This window comes from Aquarana catesbeiana, linkage group LG09, assembly GCF_042186555.1.
Source record: "Aquarana catesbeiana isolate 2022-GZ linkage group LG09, ASM4218655v1, whole genome shotgun sequence".
Classification (NCBI taxonomy): domain Eukaryota; kingdom Metazoa; phylum Chordata; class Amphibia; order Anura; family Ranidae; genus Aquarana; species Aquarana catesbeiana.
The window spans coordinates 247,454,655-247,479,034 of record NC_133332.1 but is presented as its reverse complement, the minus strand read 5'-3'; the positions used below and the strand labels follow the sequence as shown (position 1 = coordinate 247,479,034).

General features: G+C 43.6%; 1 long non-coding RNA gene across 1 annotated transcript in view; it reads right to left on the bottom strand.

Moving 5' to 3' along the window:
• Positions 1 to 406: 406 nt before the first annotated feature.
• Positions 407 to 24,380, bottom strand: part of LOC141108485 (uncharacterized) — a 37,805-nt gene continuing 13,831 nt past the window's right edge. The window contains exons 2-3 of the long non-coding RNA XR_012236074.1: positions 760 to 892; positions 407 to 672 (exon numbers count right to left, since the gene is read on the bottom strand). This is a non-coding gene — a long non-coding RNA (uncharacterized lncRNA). The remainder of the gene's footprint in view (positions 673 to 759; positions 893 to 24,380) is intronic.

Sequence of the window (24,380 nt, the reverse complement as noted above, 5' to 3'; positions counted from 1 at the left end):
TTTAGAAAAGGTTTTTAAAACAAACCAACATGTTTGTTGTATAACAATTTTTGGGGTCACATTAGAAAAAGTAGAAATGTCAATTTAAGATAAAACAGGCATGTTTAAAACCAACAAGAAAGACACAAATCTTGAACTTACAAAGTTCACATTTGGTAGAACTTGAAGGCAATATCAGACATGAGTATTTACAAACTGTGTTTGATATTGCGTTCAGATGGGGTGAAGTCACCCCAGGAAAAGACAAATTTTGAAGATGCACACAAATTTACGAATGTCAACATGTGCTATCTGCCATCACGGGGGGATCAAGGGACGTGTTTTGGGGGTGCAACCCCTTCCTCACAGCTACTTTATTATTGAGGAAGGGGTTGCACCCCCAAAATGCGTACATTGATCTCCCGTGATGGCAGATAGCACATGTTGACACACTGTGTGCCTCTTCAAAATTTGGCTTTTCTCCAATTTGTGAAAAAATGTCAAAAATTTGTAGCACACAAAAAAACAAAGGGATTTGGAGGGGTTTTAAACTCTCCCTAAAACATCAATGATGTTCTTCATTGATGTTTTTCTTGATGTTTTCCAAGTCCCTATTACACCCCATGATCTCCCCAATCAGGATCTGTGCACTTTCCGAGGTGAAAGGATCTGGATCCACAACATCACGATCACCTAAAAAGATAGAAACCAAAAAACACCATGTATTATAAATATGCCGGCATCCATCTCTTACCTGAGCCCGTGGTCGCAGACACTCACCTGTTGTGGTGCCAATTTCCACCACGTCTTCCTCCTCCTGCTCTGCGTTGCTTGGGTGGATTTCCCCTTCTTCCAGGAGGTGGGGGGTCTGTGGTCTCCTCGGATGAGGGGTGTCCTCTGAGTCTTTTCTCCCCTATGTAAAAAAAAATTGGTATACTTAGCACACAGATATTTGATGTCAGAACTATAAGTATGAAACATTGTTTAGAAGTGGGGTACAATTGTCTATTTTGGCAGAGTTCCAAGATGTAGAATTTTTAGTGTCCTTTGTCAAGCTTCAATACTTTACCTGTTTTGTACAAGCTTCACAGATGGAGACACCCCTATAGTATACACTGGAGCACCTGTGTGGGCCCCCTAATAAAAAGGGTGTTCTTGTGTCCCACACTAGTGCTCCAGCGTCCAGATGTGAAAACTGCTGCTGAGTGTCCTCTCCTTACACAGAATCTAGTTTGCATTTCATTCTAGTAACAAACCCATCTACACAACCAAATTAGTTTCAGACAAGTAGGCCATAAAAAATGTTGGCAAATGCATATGGCCAAAACAATGGTGTTTTCTAGGCCACACGAAAAATGTTTGATACGAACGAATAATGTGTCCATGAACATGAAAGTTGACATTTAGAAATGGATAACAGTTAAGAAAAGCACATGGAGCAGCACGAATGTAATAAACATAAAAAGAATCGGCACACAGCACAACTACTTAATTTTTTGCAGCACTCTCCGGATCTTTCTGTACTGCTCGTGCTCTCTTAATTTCAGGTCTGACCACCGCTTCCTGAGCTGATCTTTCGATCGTCGTACCCCGAAATTCCGGTGCAGGCTCTTGACCACTTTCGCCATGATCTTGGCCTTTCCGACATTGGGGTTGGGGTAAGGGCCATACTTCCCGTCATAGTCGGCCCTCTTCATTATGTTGACCATCTCCAACATCTCCCCAAAGGACATATTTGATGCCTTATATCGTCTCCTTCTGGATTGGGACGTTTCAGGCTCCGGGCTTTCCTCCTCCTCGTTGGTGTAATTATCTGACACCTGCTGTGTCTCCGCCATGTGCTCTTCCCCCAATGCGACAAACGAGAAGGGGTGGGGAATAGACTAGAAAGAACGTCAGGGGCGGGCGGAGTTTCATGCATGCACAGTGTCTATAAAGCGTAACACGCGTGCGTAGTACGTACGATCTGTGAGCGGAGGCAGAAGTAACGGAGGCGCCGATCGTGATAGCGAAGGTAAGATTTAACATTGGGCCTATACTGCTTCTAGATTGAGGCCTGTATTTGCACAAGTTTAGAAGACTTTAGGCTGACATTAGGGTTTGTCTTGTGTTGTGTCTTGCAGTGAAAATGGATATCTTGAAAGATGAGAACTTTATGCCAATCTTCATAGATATGTTCAGGGAGCTGCCCTGTCTGTGGCAGATAAACCACCCAGAATATAAGAACCAAACAAAGAGGAAGGCAGCGCTGGATAATTTGTTGGAATTTGTGAAGACGGTGATCCCCACGGCAGACATCACCTATTTGAAGATCCTAATTGGTGGCCTGAGGAGCACTTATCTAAGGGAGTGCAAGAAGGTCCAGGATTCCCAGAGATCAGGAGCTGCAGATGACATTTATGTCCCAAGGCTGTGGTACTATGACAGACTGCATTTTCTGGCAGGTCAGACTGAACCCAGGCCAGCACTCTCCAGTCTTCCTTCCACGCTTCCTTCCCCCCCAGCTGAGGCTTCTGACGCCCAACCTGGGCCTTCCAGGCAGCAACATGTGGAGGAGCCCAGCTTGAGCCAGGTATAGCATTCCTCTAAATATTTCTGGTTGTCCAATCAATAATGTTAACTAGATGTTAGTTTGGATTGCTAATTTATGATTGTGATTGATGATGCAAAAACTAAAACCATGTCCCTTTTTCATACACAGGAAAGTCTCAGCCAGGAGGTGGCCGGGCCAAGCAGGCTGCCTGATACCCAGGTCCCTCACCTACACCTTCAAAGACAAAGTGCCAGGAAGAGGAGTAACCTGGAGGAGGTCTCTTTTGGAAGGCTACAGAGTCCCTGAGAACCCCCCACACTGTGGAGGACTTTGCTGGCATAACTGCCTGCAAAATGATGCAGATGGAGGAGGGCCAACGACTCCTCTGTGAGTTCCTAATTTTGGAAGCTCTCAATAAGGGGTTGAGGGGCCAAATAACATGTGCTACCCACATTTGTGACCTCACACATGGTCCTCCTCCTCCTCCTCCAGGTCCTACTCCTCCTCCTGCCACATCTCCAACACCAGAGCCACAGCCGGGAAGGAAGCGTGGAAGGAAGACCAGAGAGTGATGGCCCTGGGTTCAGTCTGGTCTAGCAAAATATGCAGGCTCTTGTATGACCACAGCTTGGGGACATAGATGTCATCTGCTGCTTTCCGGATCTCTGGGACTTCTGGACCAGACTGCACTCCCTTAGATAAGGACTCCTCAGGCCACCAATTTTGCTGTAAAAGAATTGATGTCTGCCCTGGGGGTCAAAGGCTTCGCCAATTTCTGATGTTTCTCCAGCGTTGCCTCCCTCTTTGTTTGGTTCTGCGCCCTTAATAAAGGAATTTTTGTTTCAATTATACTCGCCTATGTGTGTTTTCCTTCAAAAAGGACAGTTTGTTTGTGAGTAGGCAGGTACATTTCAAAAATACAATGTGAAATTAACAAGGGACACCAACACCAAACAATCTCCTTGAGATTAAATAATACAAGATATCAATGGTGTTGTGGTAACTTGACACACAAAACACACACAAAAATATTATGGAGTAAAACACAAAAAAATACAAATAAAAAAACAGACTTGAAAAAATACAAACCCAAAAACCCAAAAAAATCAGCCTTGGAAAAAAAAAAAAAATTTGACAATAATCAAAAAGAAATTTGGTCAGATGTGACAAATCAAAATATATTGAGGGAATCCCGATAAATAATAAAGAAATACGTTTGTGAGAAGTCTGTGTGAATATGAGCAGCAAAACTACTTCATTCTTCTTACATTATAAAGATGAAAAGAGTGCGCTGTATTAAACTATTTAAAACATTGCAGCGTGACGAAAGTGCTGTATCCATTCCGAACGCTAATTTTACCAGACCGAGCTGTTCCGTCTCGGAATTTCTTCTGAGCATGCGTGGCACTTTGTGCGTTGGAATTGTCCACACACGGTCGGAATTGACATGATCGGATTTTGTTGTCGGAAAATTTTATAGCCTGCTCTCAAACTTTGTGTGTCGGAAAATCCGATGGAAACAGTCCGATGGAGCCCACACACGGTCAGAATTTCCGACAACACGCTCCGATCGCACATTTTCCGTCGGAAAATCCGACCATGTGTACGGGGCATTACTCTGCAAGTAAATTGGATGCTGCAAAGAACCAAAGAGCAGGGAACTTTGCTTAGGCCCCTTTCACACTTGTGCTACTCCAAAGTCGTGCAATTTTGACAAGACAGTCATACGACTGTGAATCTGACTTTGCCCCACAACTTGAAGTATGACTTCAATGAGCAGGGACGCAACTTTGATTACCAAATAATTAGGGGGAACAGCACGCCAATTTTTATTATTTTTTTTAAATGGTATGGGTTCCCCCTTTATGAGCATACCGGGCCCTTCGGTCTGGTATGGGTTTTAAGGGGTACCCCCCACGCCGAAAAAGCCGAGTGGGGTCCCCCCAAAATCCATACCAGACCCTTATCCAAGCACCAGCCTGGCCAGTCAGGAAAGGGGGTGGGGACAAATGAGCACCCCCCCCTGAGCCGTACCAGGTTGCATGCCCTGGCCATGACCAGGCCAAAATGGAAGGTGGGAGCTTTGGGGCAGGGGGGTGCCCTGCGGCCCCCCCACCCCAAAGCACCTTGCCCCCATGTTGATGAGGACAAGGGCCCCTTCCCGACAACCCTGGGTGTTGGTTGTCGGGGTCTGTGTTCGGGGGGCTTATCGGAATCTGGGAGCCCCCTTTTACATCATACCCCTACCCATTCACCTGGGGGGAAAAAAGTGTCAATAAAAAAAAACACACTAGACAGTTTTTTTAAAGTAATTTATTAGGCAGCTCTGGGGGTCTTCTTCTGGCCCCGGGGGTCTTCTTCCGACTTCTCCGCTCTCTTCTCCCGCTCTCCTGTGTCTTCTCCCACTCTCCGATTCTTCTCCTGCTCTCCGGTGCCTTCTGACAGGCTCCTCCACTATCTTCTTCCAGCTCTTTTACTAGCGTCAGAGTCCCATCATGCCCCGGGCTGTGACGTCATAAAGGGGCGGGGTCACCGGGTGACATCATGCAGTGACCACGCCCCATGCCTATATAAATCGTTGCACACCGCGCACATGGCATTACAGCGGGAGAGAGCGTCGTGTCAACATCGGAATAAGAGAAGAGGAAGGAAGACGACGGAGAAGACTGGGCCAACGCTAGTAAAAGAGCTGGAAGAACATAACGGAGGAGAGCGGGAGAAGAATCGGAGAGCGGGAGAAGACACCGGAGAGCGGGAGAAGAGAGTGGAGAAGTCGGAAGATAACCCCCAGAGCTGCCTAAAAAAAAATTACTTTAAAAACCTGTCTAGTGTGTTTTTTTTATTGACACTTCCCCCCCCCCCCAGGTGAATTGGTAGGGGTACGATGTACCCCATACTCATTCACATAGGGTGGGGGGCCAGGATTTGGGGCCCCCTTATTAAAGGGGGCTCCCAGATTCCGATAAGCCCCCCGCCCGCAGACCCCGACAACCAACGGCCAGGGTTGTCGGGAAGGGGCCCTTGTCCTCATCAACATGGGGGCAAGGAGCTTTGGGGCAGGGGGGCCACAGAGCCCCCCCCCTGCCCCAAAGCACCCACCCCCCATGTTGTGGGCATGCGGCCTGGTACAGCTCAGGAGGGAGGGGGGCGCTCACTCGTTCCCACCCCCTTTCCTGACCATCCAGGCTGGTGCTCAGATAAGGGTCTGGTATGGATTTTGGGGGGCACCCCACGACGTTTTTTCGGTGTGGGGGTTCCCCTTCAAAATCCATACCAGACCGAAGGGCCCAGCATGCTCATGAAGGGGTAACCCATGCCGGTTTTTTCTTTTAAAAAAAATTGGCGTGGGGTTCCCCTTTATGCACAAGTCGCATGCCAAAGTCGCATCAGTTAATACGGAATCCGACTTTGATCCGACTTCAGAAAAAAAAGTAGTGCAGGAACTACTTTGAAGTCGGCACGACTTAAAGTCGTGCCAATATGAATGGTAGTCATTCAAAATCATGGAGAATGACTTGTCATGCGATTTTACAGTCCAAAATTGTGGGACAAGTCGTATAAGTGTGAAAGGGGGCTTAAAGTGTAAGTTCACCTTTACAGAAAATCTGTAAGGTGACCTTATACTGGACCCTGTCCCCACCCCCCCCCCGGTCCTGCTGTACTATAGTCCAGCGATCCTGCTCTGTCAGGGACCAGTACTGCGATTCGCTGGTCCTGGGGATTTGAAATCCTCATGGCTTTATCTCCTTTTTGTACCTCTCTGTGTGTAAGGACAAGAGGCATTCTAATTAGTCAGCAAAATCACATGGACAGCGCTGACCAATCAGAATCCATCTAGCCCATCCTGTCAGCACTGCAAGGAGAGGAGAAAAAGCCAGGAGGATTTTAAATCCCCGGACCAGTGATTCTGCTGACAGAGCAGGACCGCGGGACTACAGTACAGCAGGACTGGGGGGGAAGAGAAGGGGGTCAAGTGTAAGGTCACCTTACAGATTTCTGTGAAGGTGAAAGTACACTATAAGTATTTTTCACTTTTTATCCCTTTCATTTTAATGTTGCTAATGTCTGTTTTGTAATATTTTTCAGTAAATATTATTTTCCCCAGTTTCCATTATAACATTTAAAAACCCGTATAATAAATCCTTCAAAAGGTATAATTAAAAATGAAAGAGGTTTGAATCATTGAAGAAACTACTGTATAGTAAAGTGGAACTCCAGTAAAAAAAAAATGAAATCAGTGGTGTAGAGCATGGGTCTTCAAACTACGGCCCTCCAGTTGTTCATAAACTACAATTCCCATCATGCCTAGTCATGTTTGTGAATGTCAGAGTTTTACAACACCTCATGGGATGTGTAGTGCCGCAACAGCTGGAGGGTTTGGAGATTCCTGGTGTATAGTTTAGAACAATTAATAAACATTCTTATTATGCTAATGTTGCAAGTCCTTTGCTAGTACTTTGTAACTCCCTGTTGTCCGTGCCCATTCTCAGTTTAGCAAGTGAGGTTCTCAATGTTGTCGGCACCCAAAAACTCTTCTTCACATTCATTGAATAAATCATAGATTTGTTACACTTGGACAGGCTCTTTCTCCCTTTCTTGCCTTTACATCAGCCCCTCCCATTGATCCTGCCCACCGCATGAAAATGAATAGGCACAAAACATGGACCAGCCCCTGCAGCTTCTTCTCTCCTCCCTGCTCATACATCGACCTCTCTGCTTATTACCGCCCACAGCATGCAAAGGAAGGGTACAGAACACAGGATTTGCGGTCACATGACCACACAAAAATAAAGGTATTTAAAGACCTATTTTTAAGGTAATTTATTTAAAAAAATTACAATGCAGTGCTAAAATACCGTGAGCCTGTTGGTTGCATGTTGCCTTTTAACCTGCTTTTAGTTGGAGGTAGCCTACTAAAATCACATGATTAGTCCTATAATAAGAGAAACTATTACAGAGAAAAGCAGTGAGCCAATTACATGAGCAAAACATTACATTACTGAGGCAGTTCTCTTTACAGAGTACAGGCTACCTTTATTGTTGCCTTGGCCACAGGGAAGCACTGCTATTTGCCAGTTTCAGAAAAATTATATCTGGTACCACATTGGAATATACTTTTTTAAATATATTACAAAATGACTTGTGTAGCAATTATATATATATAATTTTTTTTTTAACAAAACTGTGCAAGATCAGAAACTGAACACCACATCAGCCAATTCCCAAGACCTTATGAAATAGTTCAACAATAGCCAAGTTTTGAAACCCTCTGTTTGTACTGAACAGTAATAAGCTTGAGAATATATTCAAATGTGTAACTCAATGCTGTTGAGCAAGATGTGATTTCAACATAATAGATTACTCATGAGCTTCTTTTCTTCTGAAACTGAGAACTGCATGAGTGCACGTGGTTTACTTGGAAACACACCTTCTGATTGTCTTTTTAAGCCGGTGATGTGTACCTCCTGATTTTTGCATTTCATCATTTAAGACTGACTCAATATGTCCTCACATATAGTTATACTAATGCACAAATAAACATATTCTATTCAACTTCCTCAAATGTTCTCTTGAATGTGTAGCTAGGTATATTGTTCACAATTCAACAACAGCTTTCAATGTGTGTGTGATATGTGTGGTCATTTTGACTTGACAACAAGTATGGAGAAACTTGTGGATCAATGTGTCCACAATATTAAAAAATAAAAAGCCTCTCATAAAAGTATATTATGAAAACCATAATACATTCTGCTTAAAAATTTGTGAATCAGTACTGCTTGGACCTTGAAGAAGGGGACATACCCCGAAAGCTTGTCCTGAAAAATTGTATGTTAGTGCAAATAAAAAAGTATCACGGACAGTACTCAATTTTCTCCATTATGAAAACCAAAATTTAGAGTTCTCATCAGAGCAAGAAGCATGGGCGAATCATCCAAAGGGAACAAATGTTGTGGTGACAATAATCTATAACTGGGTGATTTCTAGTTATTTCCTGTAGTGTCTCAGGGATAAGATGTTGGATACAGACGCCCCAATTGGCCTGATAGGAATTTTGATCCTTCTTTACTCTATAAAAAACAAAACAAAAAGTTTTGCCTTTACAAACACTTTAACGTGATGAGCAGTCTAATGGGGCGTACACACGGTCGTACTTTTCGGCTACAAAAGTCCGACAGCCTGTCCGACAAACTTTCAACGGACTTTTGGCGGACTTGCGGCGGACTTTCTAACGAACGGACTTGCCTACATACGATCACACAAAAGTCCGACGGATTCATACGTGATGACGTACACCGGACTAAAATAAGGAAGTTGATAGCCAGTAGCCAATAGCTGCCCTAGCGTGGGTTTTTGTCCGTCGGACTAGCATACAGACGAGCGGATTTCTGGGTCCGGCGGAGTTACGACGTAAAGATTTGAAGCATGTTCCAAATCTAAAGTGTCAGATTTGCGACTGGAAAAGTCCGCTGAAAGTCCGGGGAAGCCCACACACGATCGGCTTGTCTGCCGGATTTGGTCCGTCGGTGTCCGTCGGACTTTTGTAGCCGAAAAGTCCGACCGTGTGTACACCCCATTACTGACCAATGGGGAAGAGAAAGTCAGAAGGGGGTAAGACCAAACTTGAATTTCAAAAAATAGTAGGAGTTGCATGTACCTTTAGCTGCAGTAATCTCTGGATCTAAAAAATGTTTTAACATGCAAATTTCACTGGACTTTACACAAATATAAGACAATGTGAACCGTGCTATGCAGCTTGTGGGTCAGAACCCCAAAATGATTCCCTGAATTCCTAGAAAATTGCATTTGGGCACTTGATGTCATCATCATGAAAACTGGTTTTACACTACTAGGCAATTTTACATTGTTCCGTTTCATTCCAATAGTACCAGCTATAAGGGTACCGCAAGTACTTTATTTCATATTTACCGATATACAACAGCCCTAGTTTATATGTAAAGTATAGTAATATAAACTAAGAGTGTGGGTGTACAGCTGATAATGTAAAGTGCCACATCATGCCATTACTCCAACATCCCCCTCAGGACACTGCTGGAACACCCCAAAAATCGGAACCTTTTGGGCAAGAAAGACTAGACCCCCTAAAAAACACACATCCCACAAACCAGTACTCGATGTATACATTACATATTTCTAGAGAGACAGGGGAGGGTGAATGTGTTTCTATACCTAGCAACATGAAGACGAATGCTCAGATTGAAAACGGCATGTGTTCCAAACATTTGTGCCTGGGGACAAACTAGTCTAAACATTGGTAGCACTCAGTGCATTGTCCAGTCACAACAACTTTCAGCTTCTCATAGGGTTTTACAGGCAGCTGGCAGCAAAGATGGGGGGGATGCGCTTATGCCTTCTGCCTGCACCTAAATGCTCAGTGTGCATAAAGTCTTGGAGTCATTTATAAGGGCCAGTGACTCTTGAAACATCAGACTGGACTCAATCTTCAAGTGATCTAAACTCTGTACTGTATTGAAGACCAGTCAGACTTTACTTAAAGTGATACTAAATACACACTGTTTAATTTATATTGCCCCTTCTATTTCTATATATGGATGATGGCACTGTAATTATTTTAATAAAAAAACAAAACATCTAAGTACCTTTTTTCTAATCGATTTACAGCTGTCACATGACCCAGCTCTTTCCCAGCCTCTCTGCAGGGAAACATAAGCAGGAGGAGCTTCTAGTCCTCTGCTGCTGGTCACATGTTCAAAATAAAAAAAAAGCCTTTGGAATACAGCGTAAAAACAAACAAATAAGTAATATCAATAAACTGTTTTTTAATTGGCATACAAATGTATATATATGAAATCAAATCTTTATTATTTTGCGGAAATAACATGGTGTGGGTGGATTTTTGCCGGTCACAGTCTGTGTCGTACCCCTCCAGCCTGTGTATTAAAATAAGAGGGAGGTGAAGCCTCCATCAATCATCATGCAATATCTCATCCTCATTGTGTTTAGCTGGTTAGTGGGCATGGAGGAGGAGGGAGGGAGTGGGCTGTCATTTACCACTGTGTATATGCCCACATGTGTGATTCTATAGTCACATGAGCTGCTCTAATGTGATAGGCAGGAAAAGCTAAGCATAGAAACTCACTGAAAATGGAGCATGTGCAGAGTTGCCACCACAGCTGCAAAATCCCTAGCTGAATTGGGAACATGGACAGAAGGTGGAGATGGAGAATAACAGGATCAACCAGGTTTTTTTCGCAGAATTCAGAGAACAAATCTCATAGTGACTTGATAAGTATGAACAGCTTCCAGGTTTTTTTGTCAAAGCTTACTTGAACAAGCTGCAGTTAGAAGCTGATTGCTACAATGCATAGCTGCACCAGATTTTGCACTCTCCAGTTTTAGTAAATTGACTCCACTGTCTCTCTGAAGAGGCTTTAAACTCTGTTACATTCATGTCTTGTCATGTAGTGCATTCATGTCTTGTCATGTAGTGCATGTTTCTGGAAAGACACATGTATGTGGCTACTATGTGTGTAAAGGATTAACTGCTCAGTTGACCTGCCCCAGTGACAGTCGCTCTGATGCTGCTTGAACTTAGAATGTTGTTCTGTGACAACTAATCTTTGTTTATGGTGAGGCTTAGAGTGTGTACATCACATATATGTACAGTATATACAGTTGTGCTCAAAAGTTTGCATAACCTTGGAGAATTGGTAATATACAGTATGGACCATTTTTAAAGAAAGCATGTTTGAGCAGGCAAAACACATTTCTTTTATTTCTTATGGGATTCATATTCAACTGTAGGTCATAACAGAATGGCACAATCATAAAACAAAAGATGTCAACAAGTGAAAAAATGAAATGACCCCTGTTTAAACGTCTGCATACCCTTAGTTCTTAATACTGTGTATTGCCCTCTTTAGCATCAATGATAGCGTGCAGTCTTTTGTAATAGTTGTCTATAGCTGCCCATTCGATTTGGCAAAATACCTTCAAGTCATGCAATGTCTTTGGTTGTCTTGCATGAACCGCACATTTGAGATCTCCTCAGAGTGGCTCAATAATATTAAGGTCAGGAGACTCTGATGGCCACTCCAGAACATTCATCTTTTTTCTACTGTAACCACTGGAGGGTCAACTTGGCCTTGTGCTTAGGGTCACTGTTGTGCTGGAAACTCCCAGAGCCGCCTATCATGCAGAAGAATGCAAATTGCCTGCCAGTATTCTTTGATAACATGCTTCATTCATCTTACCATCAATTTTCACAAGATTCCCCGTGCCTTTAGAGCTCACACCCTCAAAACATCAGTGAGCCACCACAATGCTTCACTGGGGATGGTATTCTTGTTGCCATAGACCTTGTTGACCCCTCTCCAAACATAGCGCTTATGGTTGTAACTAGAAATGGGCCGAACAGCCCCCAGTTCGGTTTGCACCAGAACACCTCGAACAGGCAAAAAGTTCTAGCGAACATTCGAACCCTATTAAAGTCTATGGGACACGAGCATGAAAAATCAAAAGTCCTAATTTTAAAGGCTTATATGCAAGTTATTGCCATAAAAAGTGTATGGGGACCAGGGTACTGTTTTTAAAACAATGTTTTTTTTAGGAGCAGTGATTTTAATGATACACTAAAGTGAAACAATAAAAATGAAATATTCCTTTAAATATCGTGCCTGGGGGGTCCCCTTAGTCTGCCTGCAAAGTGGCGCATTTGTGCGATGTACAGGACATGCCGCAGCAATAATGACATTTCTAAAAGGAAAAAATGTAATTTAAAATTGCTTGTGGCTGTAATGTATTGCCAGCTCCCGGAAATATAGATGAAAAAAAATCTATGAAAAAAACGGCGTGGGGTCCCCCCCCAGTCCATACCAAGCCCTTCGGGTTTAAAATGTAAAAAAAAAATGACGTGGGTCCCCCCAAAATCCTTACCCTTATACGAGCATGCAGCCTGGCAGGTCTGGATAGGGGGGGGACGAGCGAGCGCCCCCCCCCCTTCCTGAACCATACCAGGCCACATGCCCTCAACCCGACAACCCTATCCGGTGGTTGTCTGGGTCTGCGGGTGGGGGGGCTTATTGGAATCTGGAAGTCACCAGATCCGCCCCCCCCCTTCCCCATGTGAATGGGTATAGGGTACATTGTACCCCTACCCATTCACCAAAAAAGTGTCTAACAGTAAAATCACAAGGGACTTTTTTTGACAATTCCTTTATAAAAAAAAAAAAAAAAAGTGTCCCGTAAGGTAAATCCACCGTCAACCACGCTGCCCGCCAGCCCTGAAAAAAAGACCCAAGGGGCCTGGTATGGATTTTGGGGGGGGACCCCACGCCGTTTTTTTCTTAATTCTGTCATAGGGTTCCCCTTAACCACTTCAATACACTGTATTATATACTCTGCACTGCACTATATACCCTGCACTGTATTATATATACTACAATGACTGCACTATATACTCTACGCTGTATTATATATACTACACCAACTGCACTATATACTCTGCACTGTATTATATATACTACACTGACTGACTGCACACTACACTAACTACCTGCCTAATCTCTATTAATTCACTATATACAGCTTGACTCGAACATCGGTACCACCCCTAGTTGTGACCATGGTCTCGTCACTCCAGATTACAGTGTGCCAGAAGTTGGGAGGTGACAAACAACTATGTGATAATAAATAACTTAATATGATCACTATCCTTAAATAAAAGAGTTTATTGGCATTGATATTCAATTTCAACACCAAAATGTGACAATTTCTGCCAGGGTATGCAAACTTTTAAACACAGCTGTACATGTTTGGCTGAAACTGCTTCTCAAAGGGTTAAATACTTGTTTCTACTACACTATATCAAATATAGGATATTATTTCCCTAAATATCATTCAGGGGTTTTCAACCTTTTCAAAGAAGGAAAGTCCCTTTAAAAAAAGCTGTCATGAGTAAAAAGATGGAGGCTTAAAGTGGTTGTAAACCCTTTAAAAAAAAAAACCTGCAAGACAAAGGCATAATGAGCTAGTATGCATAGCGTACTAGTTTATTATGAATTAGTTATATGAGATCGAAGCCCCCGCAGCGGTCCTCGTTCACTGCTCTGGGGGCCGACATCTCTCCGGGGGGTTACTTCTGGGTATCGTGGCTCTGGCGCTGTGATTGACTGGAGCCGCAATGACGTCACTCCCGTGCATGCGCGAGGGAGCTGCCGGTAACGTCACACCACAACTGAAGCAACGACACGTACATGCCGTTGCTTCAGTTTGCTTAAGTGCACATGTGCTGATGACATAGGCACATGCAAATACAGGGATATCTCCTAAACCGTGCAGGTTTAGGAGATAGCCAGTGTAGCTACAGGTAAGCCTAATTATAGGCTTGCTTGTAGTATAAATTGGTTGTAAAGGGTTTACAACCACTTTAATAACATGAGTCTCCAGTGCCATTTATAAACAGTGCTGGGAGAGCAGCTTTCTATTTCAGTGGCACTGGGAATGAGCATTGGGAAATAACGGCTCATGTGGACCCTGGCCACTGGCCAGGGTTCAAGCTGGAACTGCTGGCTATCAGTGACAGATAGTGTCCGGCACTAAGCCCATGAACTGAAAAGATCAGCTTCTAATGCTTCTCTGCAGATTGCTTTATGAGAATGTACCGTAGAAGTAAATGTAAACACTGCCGTGTAGTGACATCACAAGTGACTTCACCACACGTCCTGTCAGTACAGAGGCTCAGGCAGAGCTTTTGCAGCTACAGTATATCCTGCTTTTCCCTACAGCAATAGGTCACTGCTGTAGTGATCTATTGCTGACTGATTGCAGCCATCGTTATTAGAAGTGATCTTCTTCTATTTCCTCCCAAAATGATTCCGTAGGTCCCAAAAAATGATGTTGGATGATCTGGATGACATTTACCCATCAAATACTTACATAGGTGAACACAATGTTATCTGAATTTCTAGTGACTGCAAACCTATGATAAAGTTATTGTTATAATAATTGTTGCCCTTGTCAACCCAAGATAATGTTATGCCGACAATTTACGCAAAAACATTTTTTTCCCCTGCATGCGTCGCAATTCTGCTGCATTACATAAAAGTTGCATTAATGTGATATTTTAATTAGCAGACTTTGTTGATTATATTAAAAGTTAGGTCACCTTCTTGCCCCCAGGCTGTGAGAGTGAAGGACCAGCAGCAATTCACTATTTTTCTCACACTGGTCTCTCTTTTGTTTGCTTGTTCCCTGACAGAGCATGATCATGCAGCAGCACCTGACTGGCTCCTAGTACTGCCCCTACTACCCCTAGTCTGAATGTTGCTATACAGGGGGTTACAAGAGGTGCATACCAAGTTAGCTCATTTTAAAAATACATTTCATTATTTATATCTGCCAGGAGTTTAGCTTTAAAGACCACACACTCACTTTTCAATTAGAGAAATCTTGTAATTAATTATTAAAGACTTAAAGTGGATGTAGACCCGTTTCATGAAATTTGACCAAAGTACATCTACAGTATCTAACAAAAGTGAGTACACCCCTCACATTTTTGTAAATATTTTATTATATCTTTTCATGTGACAACACTGAAGAAATGACACTTTGCTACAATGTAAAGTAGTGAGTGTACAGCTTGTATAACAGTGTAAATTTGCTGTCCCCTCAAAATAACTCAACACAGCCATCAATGTCTAAACTGCTGGCAACAAAAGTGAGTACACCCCTAAGTGAAAATGTCCAAATTGGGCCCAATTAGCCATTTTCCCTCCCCAGAGTCATGTGACTCGTTAGTGTTACAAGGTCTCAGGTGTGAATGGGGAGCAGGTGTGTTTAATTTGGTGTTATCGCTCTCACTTTCTCATACTGGTCACTGGAGGTTCAACATGGCACCTCATGGCAGAGAGCTCTCTGAGGATCTGAAAAAAAAAAATTATTTCTCTACCATGAATGCCAACATGTACTGTGACATACTGAAGCAAAGCATGATCCCCTCCGTTCGGAGACTGGGCCACAGGGCAGTATTCCAACATGATAACGACCCTAAACACACCTCCAAGATGACCACTGCCTTGCTAAAGAAGCTGAGGGTAAAGGTGATGGACTGGCCAAGTATGTCTCCAGACCTAAACCCAGTTGATCATCTGTGGGGCATCCTCAAACGGAAGGTGGAGGAGCGCAAGGTCTCTAACGTTCACCAGCTCTGTGATGTCGTCATGGAGGAGTGGAAGAGTACTCCAGTAGCAACCTGAGAAGCTCTGGTGAACGCCATGCCCAAGAGGGTTAAGGCACTGCTGGAAAATAATGGTGGCCACACAAAATATTGACACTTTGGGCCCAATTTGGACATTTTCACTTAGGGGTGTACTCACTTTTCTTGCCAGCGGTTTAGACATTAATGGCTGTGTGTTGAGTTATTTTGAGGGGAGAGCAAATTTACACTGTTATATAAGCTGTACACTCACTAATTGTAGTGAAGTGTCATTTCTTCAGTGTTGTCACATGAAAAGATAGAATAAAATATTTACAAAAATGTGAGAGGTGTACTCACTTTTGTGAGATACTGTATCTGTAGTGTTTCTTAACTCTCTCCAAAGCACTAAGTCCTGTGTCTTTCTGCTGTTTCGTTGCTCTGTTATCAGCATAACTTCTGACAAGTTCTCTGTCAACCAAGCTAAAACTAGCCTGAAATTTCTGTCAAGGGAGGTTGCTATAGATAGATTAGCAGAGAGCTTGCCTTGTCACAGTACAGCTCTGCAAGTAAGTCTCTGCCTATGTGGATGGGATGTATGTCTTGCCTCCAATCAGCTGTCTTGGCTGTATGCCAAGAATCCACTCTCAGTGCTGAACAGGAAGAGAAAATCTCTAGCATGATGTGCACTTTCTAAAGAATATATAAAGCTGAAGCTGCAGATATACATGCAAAACTTATGTAGGGAGATTTGTTTCATCTCAGTGTATCATCTGAGGCTATTCACTTCACTGGGTATATGTGAGGGTTTACATCCACTTTAAGACACTTTGTTAAGATTTTTTTTTCTATAATACTCATCTCTTTCACACATATATTCAAATTTTAACAGCTGTCCCTAGGATTTTTCAGAGGAGATCTGTTTGTAAGGGCATGATCAATTTCCATTAATTTCCTGTTGTGTGTCTTAGGAAGTAAAGAAAAATCCCTAATAAAATACAGACATAAACCCTTCACTGGGTTTCAAACCATTGTTCATGTTTTGTTTTGGCTTTAGATACACTTTGGGGTTAATTTACCAAAACGGGACAGTGCAAAATCAGGTGCAGCTCTGCATAGAAACCAATCAGCTTCCAGGTTTTTGTCAAAGCTTAAGTGAACAAGCTGAAGTTGGAATCGGATTGGTTTCTGTGCATAGCTGCACCAGGTTTTGCACTCTCCGGTTTTAGAAAATCAACCCCACTAAGTCTATGAAAATGCAGTCTATGGAAGCTATAATATATTTTCATGAAGTTGCTGTTTATTTAAATGTTTGGAAGGCGAAGACATCTATGAGACTACAGATAAACTCTGATAAACCACCATCTGCTTCTTTTTCAACTGCATAATACAAATCGTAGGAATAATCTAATATACAGAAAATAATCATCCATCTAAGGTTTAGATTTACATACCTAGTGGAGACCCTTCACACACAGCCTCTAATGCTAGAAAATAAATGCCTGTATTGTGTGACATTTACATTTTTAGAATGCAATATTACATACATTCTCCATATAACGGAATTCCAAGGCATAAGATATACATTATTTGCTTGCCTTCTCCTTACAGTTTGGAGGGTTCCTTCTTGGGAGTCTCATAATTTACAGCCATACTCTCAATATGCTTGTGTTGAACATTAGATTAATATTGGTATTCACTGATTTCAGTACCCATATAAATCAGAAGCCTATTCTACCTCTTCCAGGATTTTATAATATGTTGGCTCTGGAACCAGAGTAGAAACTTTAGGACATTCAGGTAATCTAGGAATCTTATTCTGGCAATAATTTTAGTTTCATAAAAATGATCTTAGTCATAATGGTTTGTTCTTCTTTTAAGACAGTACTTGGCACAAATGCAATTGTACTACAAGCTTTTCTTGACTGTTCACTTAGCAAAATGACTGTTTCCTGAGCTTAGTAAATGAGGTGAAGTAGAGGAAAAATTTTTGTCTCAAAAACAGACACCTCAAACAGGGGAGAATACATCACTATACACCTTCGAAAAATGTATCTTAAAGCGGGGTTCCACCCAAATTTTGAACAATATCTGTATGTATTTTCTTCCTTGCCTAGATGCTGACATGCCATTTAAAAAAATTTAAATCGCCGTAATTACCTTTTATTTTTCTATTATTCTTTGCACTTCCTGGTTCTCCTCCCGTGGGAGTAGGCGTGTTTCTAACCTCTCCCAGACCCCGCACAGTCTCCTGGGAGCTAGTCTCAGGCTTCCCAGGATGCCACTGAGCATGTGCGGGAACGAGCGGTGAATGCTGGGAGCACAGCATTCACCACATCCAGGAAATAAATGCTTGTGGGCTTCAAATGCCCACAATGAAGATGGAAACTGCCTGCAGTGAATAATATAAGTTATTCTTTCCGAGGAAATCTGACACAGGCGGACATATTACACACAATATGTGAGTATGTAATGCTGAGAAGAAAAGTTTGTGAATGAACTCAAAAAAAAAAACAAAAAAAAAAAAACGATAGATAGGTGGACCCCCACTTTAAAAACTCTGTACATTAAAAAATTCAAATTGATTTTTATCAGGTTTCTGAAAAAAAAAAAGCAAAAAAAGCAAAAAAAAAAGTGTACCTACAACAAGTCTGCATCACTAACCATGCAACCAAAAATTATAGAAAACAATTCAAAAATTGACCAAACAGTCCTGAAACAAACGTTTTCAAAAATTCTTCTAGTGTATGGCAAGCTTTTATCAAAATGTATATTTATGTAGTATAGATTTTCTATATGGAGTACATTTATACATATACATGTGGTGTATAGTGATGTGCATCCCCTGCTTTAAAGGTACCACTCTGTGAGACCTCTACTTTTTTTTATGTATCCTGACATCCACTTGGGAGACACCTGACTAGAGACATTATACATGAACAACTTTTTATTATTTTGTGGCTGTAAGCAGCGGCCTCATTTGAAGTTTAACCCCCATTCACCCTGAATGCGGCTATGAATGCGTGCAATGGGGCATTCACTACTTCAGTGTGATTTCAAAGCCGCAGGACAGTGCATATTCATCTGCGTGATTTCATGCACAGATGTCAATTTAAGTCACACGTGAAATCGCAAAAAATAGTGCAGGAAACGTATTCAAAGTCGGTGCGAAAATTGAACGGTTCCATAGACACAAATAGGGCGCGACTTGTCATGCAATTTAGATCTGTCAAAGTGCATGACAAGTCGCGCTGGTGTGTACAGGGGCTTAAAGATTAACATAGGTGAAGCTGGGTTCACTTTAACTAACCAATCATAAGCTAGCAAGAATCCCTTTTTTTTTTTAAATTTCCCTTGCACATAATTGCTTGTACAAAACATGGGTTCACCCTAAGTAAATACCATTGGCTTAGCACATCAACAGGGTATACTCATTTATCTGCACTCTTTTGCCATCTTCCCACTCCATTGATCTAAGGTAGGCATTACTAAATAGTGGACATTGGTCCGTATTCAGGCTGAGAGACGGTTCTATCCAGACCACCATGGCCATGCCACTCTGCAGCCTGGGTGTCTTTTTTCACCTATCCATCCTGTAGTCTTCTCCCACCTCCGCTGTCATCATCACAGCAGGGCAGAAGGCAGGAGATGCAGCAGGTCTGGACAGAGGTCAGGAGCTGACTCACACCCTAGCAACCAATCACCCACTTGTTATCATGAAAAGTTGGGCAGCTCCCGCCCTCTGCTCTGCTGTGTAAGGTAGGACTGTGAAGGGGGCTCTTATGGGAAGGACTCTAAGGACATTAATGTGGTAGTTGGGCTGCAATGTGAAGGGGCAACTAAGGACACTGACGTAAAGGAGGGTTTTATGTCAGGCACACTCCCTGCGCATGCCTATGCTGAGGATTCTGATGTAAAGGGGACAATATGGTGTAAAGAGCGACTGTGAAGTAAAGACAAGATTATGTTGTGACTTCCCCATTCTCTGCTGCTGCTGTAATCCTCACAGCAGGGCAGAAGTTAGGAGGTGTAGCAGGTCTGGATGAAGGTCAGGAGCTTACCTGTGCCATAGCATAAATTACCCACTCATTAACATGAAAATTTGGGCATCTCCTGCTCTCCATCCAGACCTGCAGCACTTCCTGGCCTCTGCCCTGCTGTGTAAGGTAGGACTGTAAAGGGAAAGCTTTGATGGGAAGGGGGCTGAGGACAGTGATGAGAGGGAAGGGGGACTAAAGACACTAATGTAAAGGGGGAACTATGATATAAGGGGTGTGATGTGAAGGGGGGACTGAGGAAACTAACATAAAGAGGGTACTATGATGTAAAAGGGGTTGGGCTGCAATGTGAATAGAGGACTGTGATGTGAAGGGAGAGTATGATTTGAAGGTGGGACTGTGATTTAAAGAGGGGCTGTGATAAAAATGAGGGGATGTGATGGGGAGGGAGGACTGAAGACACTGATGTAAACCAGAGACTGTGATATGAAGGGGGTACTGAGGACATGGTTTTAAATGGGGGCTGCAACATAAAGGGGGTTGTGATGTAAGGGTGAGCTGTGATGTAAAGGGGGATATGTCATATAATGCGGGGCTGTGATGGCAATGATCAGACATATATCTAACATAAGATTCGGACTGGAAGAAAATTTTGCTGCTGAAAATTTCTGCTGGAAGAAAATTTTACTGACAGAACCTTATGAATTTTAATTCAATACCCCATTTAATACCCCTGCTGTAAGGCCTCATGCACACCGCCATACAGGGATTATATATCATGCAGAGACTGTGTAATCACTTTCCCAGGAACTGGGAAGCGCAGCTGCTGTCTACAGCCGCCCATTAAGATAAATTAGAAGGTGCTGCGCTTATGTGTACCCACATGCAGGGCCAGGATAAGGGGTGGACAGGAGGGACGGCTGCTCTGGGCACAATGGTTTATTGCAGGGAAGGGGCTGCACTGTGCCAGTTGCTTCTGTTACAAGACTGACAGGAGTAGTGACAGCAAACCACTGCTAACCCTAAAGGAGGGGGGGGGGGGGGGCGCAGTTTGGTACCTTTGCCCTGGGTGCTGGATGACCTTGCCCTGGCACTGCCCACATGCATACGGGCAAATACTCCAAATGTTGTTAGAATGTGTTCAGAGCATACATCTGTGTGCGTGCGAATGCTTTACGCAACCTCAGGCGCATATCCATGTACAGCTGCATCTTTTACTTAATCTCAATGGGCAGCTGTACGTAGCAGCTGTGGATCTTTGGAAAGTGATTACGTATCCTCTATACAGTCATGTGCATGAAGCCTAACAGAGTGGGGCTTCTGGGTATGGGAGAGAAAGACTTCGCCAAATTGACAGTACACATCACCTTCACCAAGGGCCATCGGAAGCTGGCAAGATCACATAATCACTGTGACAGCCAATCACAGTGATTACATGATCAGGAAGCCCATTAAACACCTTCAGTGTTTAATTTTGTTAAAAGGACAGCAAAAAGGAGTAAATAAAAGACAAAAAAATATGGTTTTCAGTTAAAGTGATATTAAAGTCTTGTTTTTTTTTTGTTTAAAAATAACAAACATGTAATACTTATCTGCTCTGTGCAATGGTTTTGCACAGAGCAACCCAGATTCTCCTCTTCTCAGGTCTCCTGGCTCCTCCCTCCTGTCTAATGCCCCACAGCAAGCAGATTGCTGTGGGGCATCTGAGCCAAGCCGCTGCTCTGCGTATTCATTCAGACACAGAGCCGCAGCCTGACCCTGCCCCCTTCCTCTCCTCATTGGCTTACTGACTTTGATGGACTCCCGCTGCTGTCTCAGCCAATGAGGAGGGAAATTCCCAGACAGTCGAAGCTCTCGTGCAACATTGCGGGATCCTGATGGGGCTCAGGTAAGTATTAGGGGGCTGCTGCACACAGAAGTTTTTTTTTATCTTAATGCAAAGAATGCATTAAAGGCTAAGTCCACATTTGTTCACCTTTTTTTTTTTCTAAATCCCAGCCCCCCCTAGGTACCAATAGAGCTTAATGTACTTAATAAAACAGCTTTCCATTAATTCCACACAGGCTTACCTAACGCTCTTTATAGCTGTTTAACCATTTCCGGACCAGCCGCAGTTATACTGCGGCAGGTTGGCCCAGCTGGGCGAAGCTTTGTAGTTATACGTCGCGTGCGGCCGTCTGGGGGGCGCGTGCGCGACGATCAGATTTGCTTCAAAACTGATCAATCTCCAGGCCCAGGCCAATGGTTTCTGGCCTGGACCTGGTAAACGGTCCTGGCGAATTAAATCCTTCCCCTGCATGTGTAAGTGTAAACACAGCAGGGGAAGTGATATCATCTCTCCTCGTGGAACTCTTTTCTGTTCCAGAGAGAGGAGAGAAGACATCTCAGAGTAAGTGCACCAACACTACACTGACACCAGTACACGTAGGTATACTTGTCAACCCCAGATCACCCCCCCAGTTAACCCCTTCACCCCCTGTCACTGTGTCACCCAGTGCAGTGTTCATATTTTTTTTTGATCACTGTACTGGTATCATTAGTGACAAAAATCAGTGTTAGGGTACTTAGTGTAGGCCCAGATAGGTCTAGGGAACCCCCCCAATAAAGGTTTAACCCCTTGATCACCCCGTCACCAGTGCTCACTGTATTAGTGTCATGGGTGATGCTGGTTAGCTAGTTTTTTTTTTTTTATAGCATCAGGGCACCTGCAGTATATTACCTAAATAAAGGTTTAAACCCCTGATTGCCCGGTGGGTGATATCAGCTAGGTTTTAGTGTCAGATAGGGTCTGCGTCGCCCCAGACAGAGTCAGATTAGTGCCAGTAGCGCTAACACCCACACACGCACCATTCACCTCCCTTAGTAGTATAGTGTCTGAATGGATCAATATCTGATCAGATCTATACTAGCGTCCCCAGCAGTTTAGGGTTCCCAAAAATGCAGTGTTAGCGGGATCAGCCCAGATACCTGCTAGCACTTGCGTTAAGCCCCTCCGCCCAGCCCAGTCCAATCCAAGTGCAGTATCAATCGATCACTGTCACTAAACACATAACTGCAGCATTCGCAGAGTCAGGCCTGATCCCTGCGAACGCTAACAGTTTTTTTTGTAGCGTTTGAAGCAGTCGCTGAAAGTCAGGAGCTCTTTTTCCTGTCTCACTACTGTACCAGTAAATTTGGAGACCAAAATGTCAAATCGAAGGTACAGTAGTGAAGAGGCCTACACGTTTGAGTATGACAGAAAGTGAAGAGGAAGTCACCCATCTGTCAGATTCAGGCTCAGAATATGGAACCGGTAGACAGCAGCGGCACCCTGACAGATAGCTATGGTGACGGAGTAGTGGTCCCTGCCAATGTCAGGCGTACCCGACCCCGTTCTTCTGCGGTCATTGAGGTGCAAGAACCGCAGGGCTCTCGTATGGAGCAGAGAGCCAGTACTAGTGCCGCTCATCCTTCTGGTGAACTGGCAAGCACCAGCGGCCTAGTACATCCTGGTCATGCATCCAGCACTGCAGTAACGCTTGGTGACGTGGCGAGTCCCATAAGTGCAGTTTAACCGGTGAGGTGGCTAGCACGGGTAGTGTCCCCCAGCTACCAAGAAGAAGACAAACACAGGCTTGTCGAGCCCATAGTGCCCTTCCTGCTGCATTTGCCAATCCTAATTGGGAGCCCACCACATCTGCAGCACCTGTACTTCCCCTATTCACTGGCCAACCCGGAAATTCAGGTGGAAACAGTTGATTTTATGTCACTTGATTTTTATTCGCTGTTTTTCACGGAAGATCTCTATAGCTCTATTGTGGACCAAAGCAATTTATATGCTGGTCAATTCATCACCGCTAATCCCAAGTTGACCCTTGCCAGAGATTGGAAACCTATTACGGTCTCCGAATTTGAGACCTTCCTAGGCCTGTCCCTCCTCATGGGCATAACTAAAAAGAGTGAGTTGCGGTCATATTGGTCCACTGACCCAATTCACCATATGCCCTTGTTCTCTGCCTCCATGACCTGGACACGATATGAGCAGATCTTGCGGTTCATGCACTTCAATGATAATGAACTCTGTCATCCTTGGGGTGACCCTGGATTTGATCGACTACAAAATTTGGCCCCTCGTAAACCACTTCAACCAACAGTTTGCAGCCTTGTTTACTCCCGATCAAGTTGTCTGCGTTGATGAGTCCCTGATTACATTTTCTGGCCGCTTGTCTATCAAATAGTATATTCCCAGCAAGCGTGCCAGATATGGGGTCACAATGTATAAGCTCTGTGACAGGGCAACAGGCTATACATATAATTTTATGGTTTACGAGGGAAAAGATAGTCACGTAGAGCCGTAAAACTGCCCAGACTACATAGGGAGCGCTGGTAAGATTGTGTCAAACTTGGTGTCACCCTTATTCGGAAAGGGGTACCACTTGGACAATTATTACACGAGCATGCCACTTTTTAGTCACCTTTTTTATTATGGAATTGTCGCATGTGGCACCATGCGATCTAATCCCTGGGGCTTCCCCCAACGGCGTGTAGAATCCCGACTTAGCCAGGGGGAAAAAGCCTGCTTGAAGTGTAGTAATTTGTTAGCAGTAAAGTGGAGGGATTCACGAAATGTTTTTGTTCTGTCCTCCCTTCATGCAGATACGAGAGTCCAATTTCCTACGGCGACTGGTGTTGTGGAGATTCCCCTCTGTGTCCATGA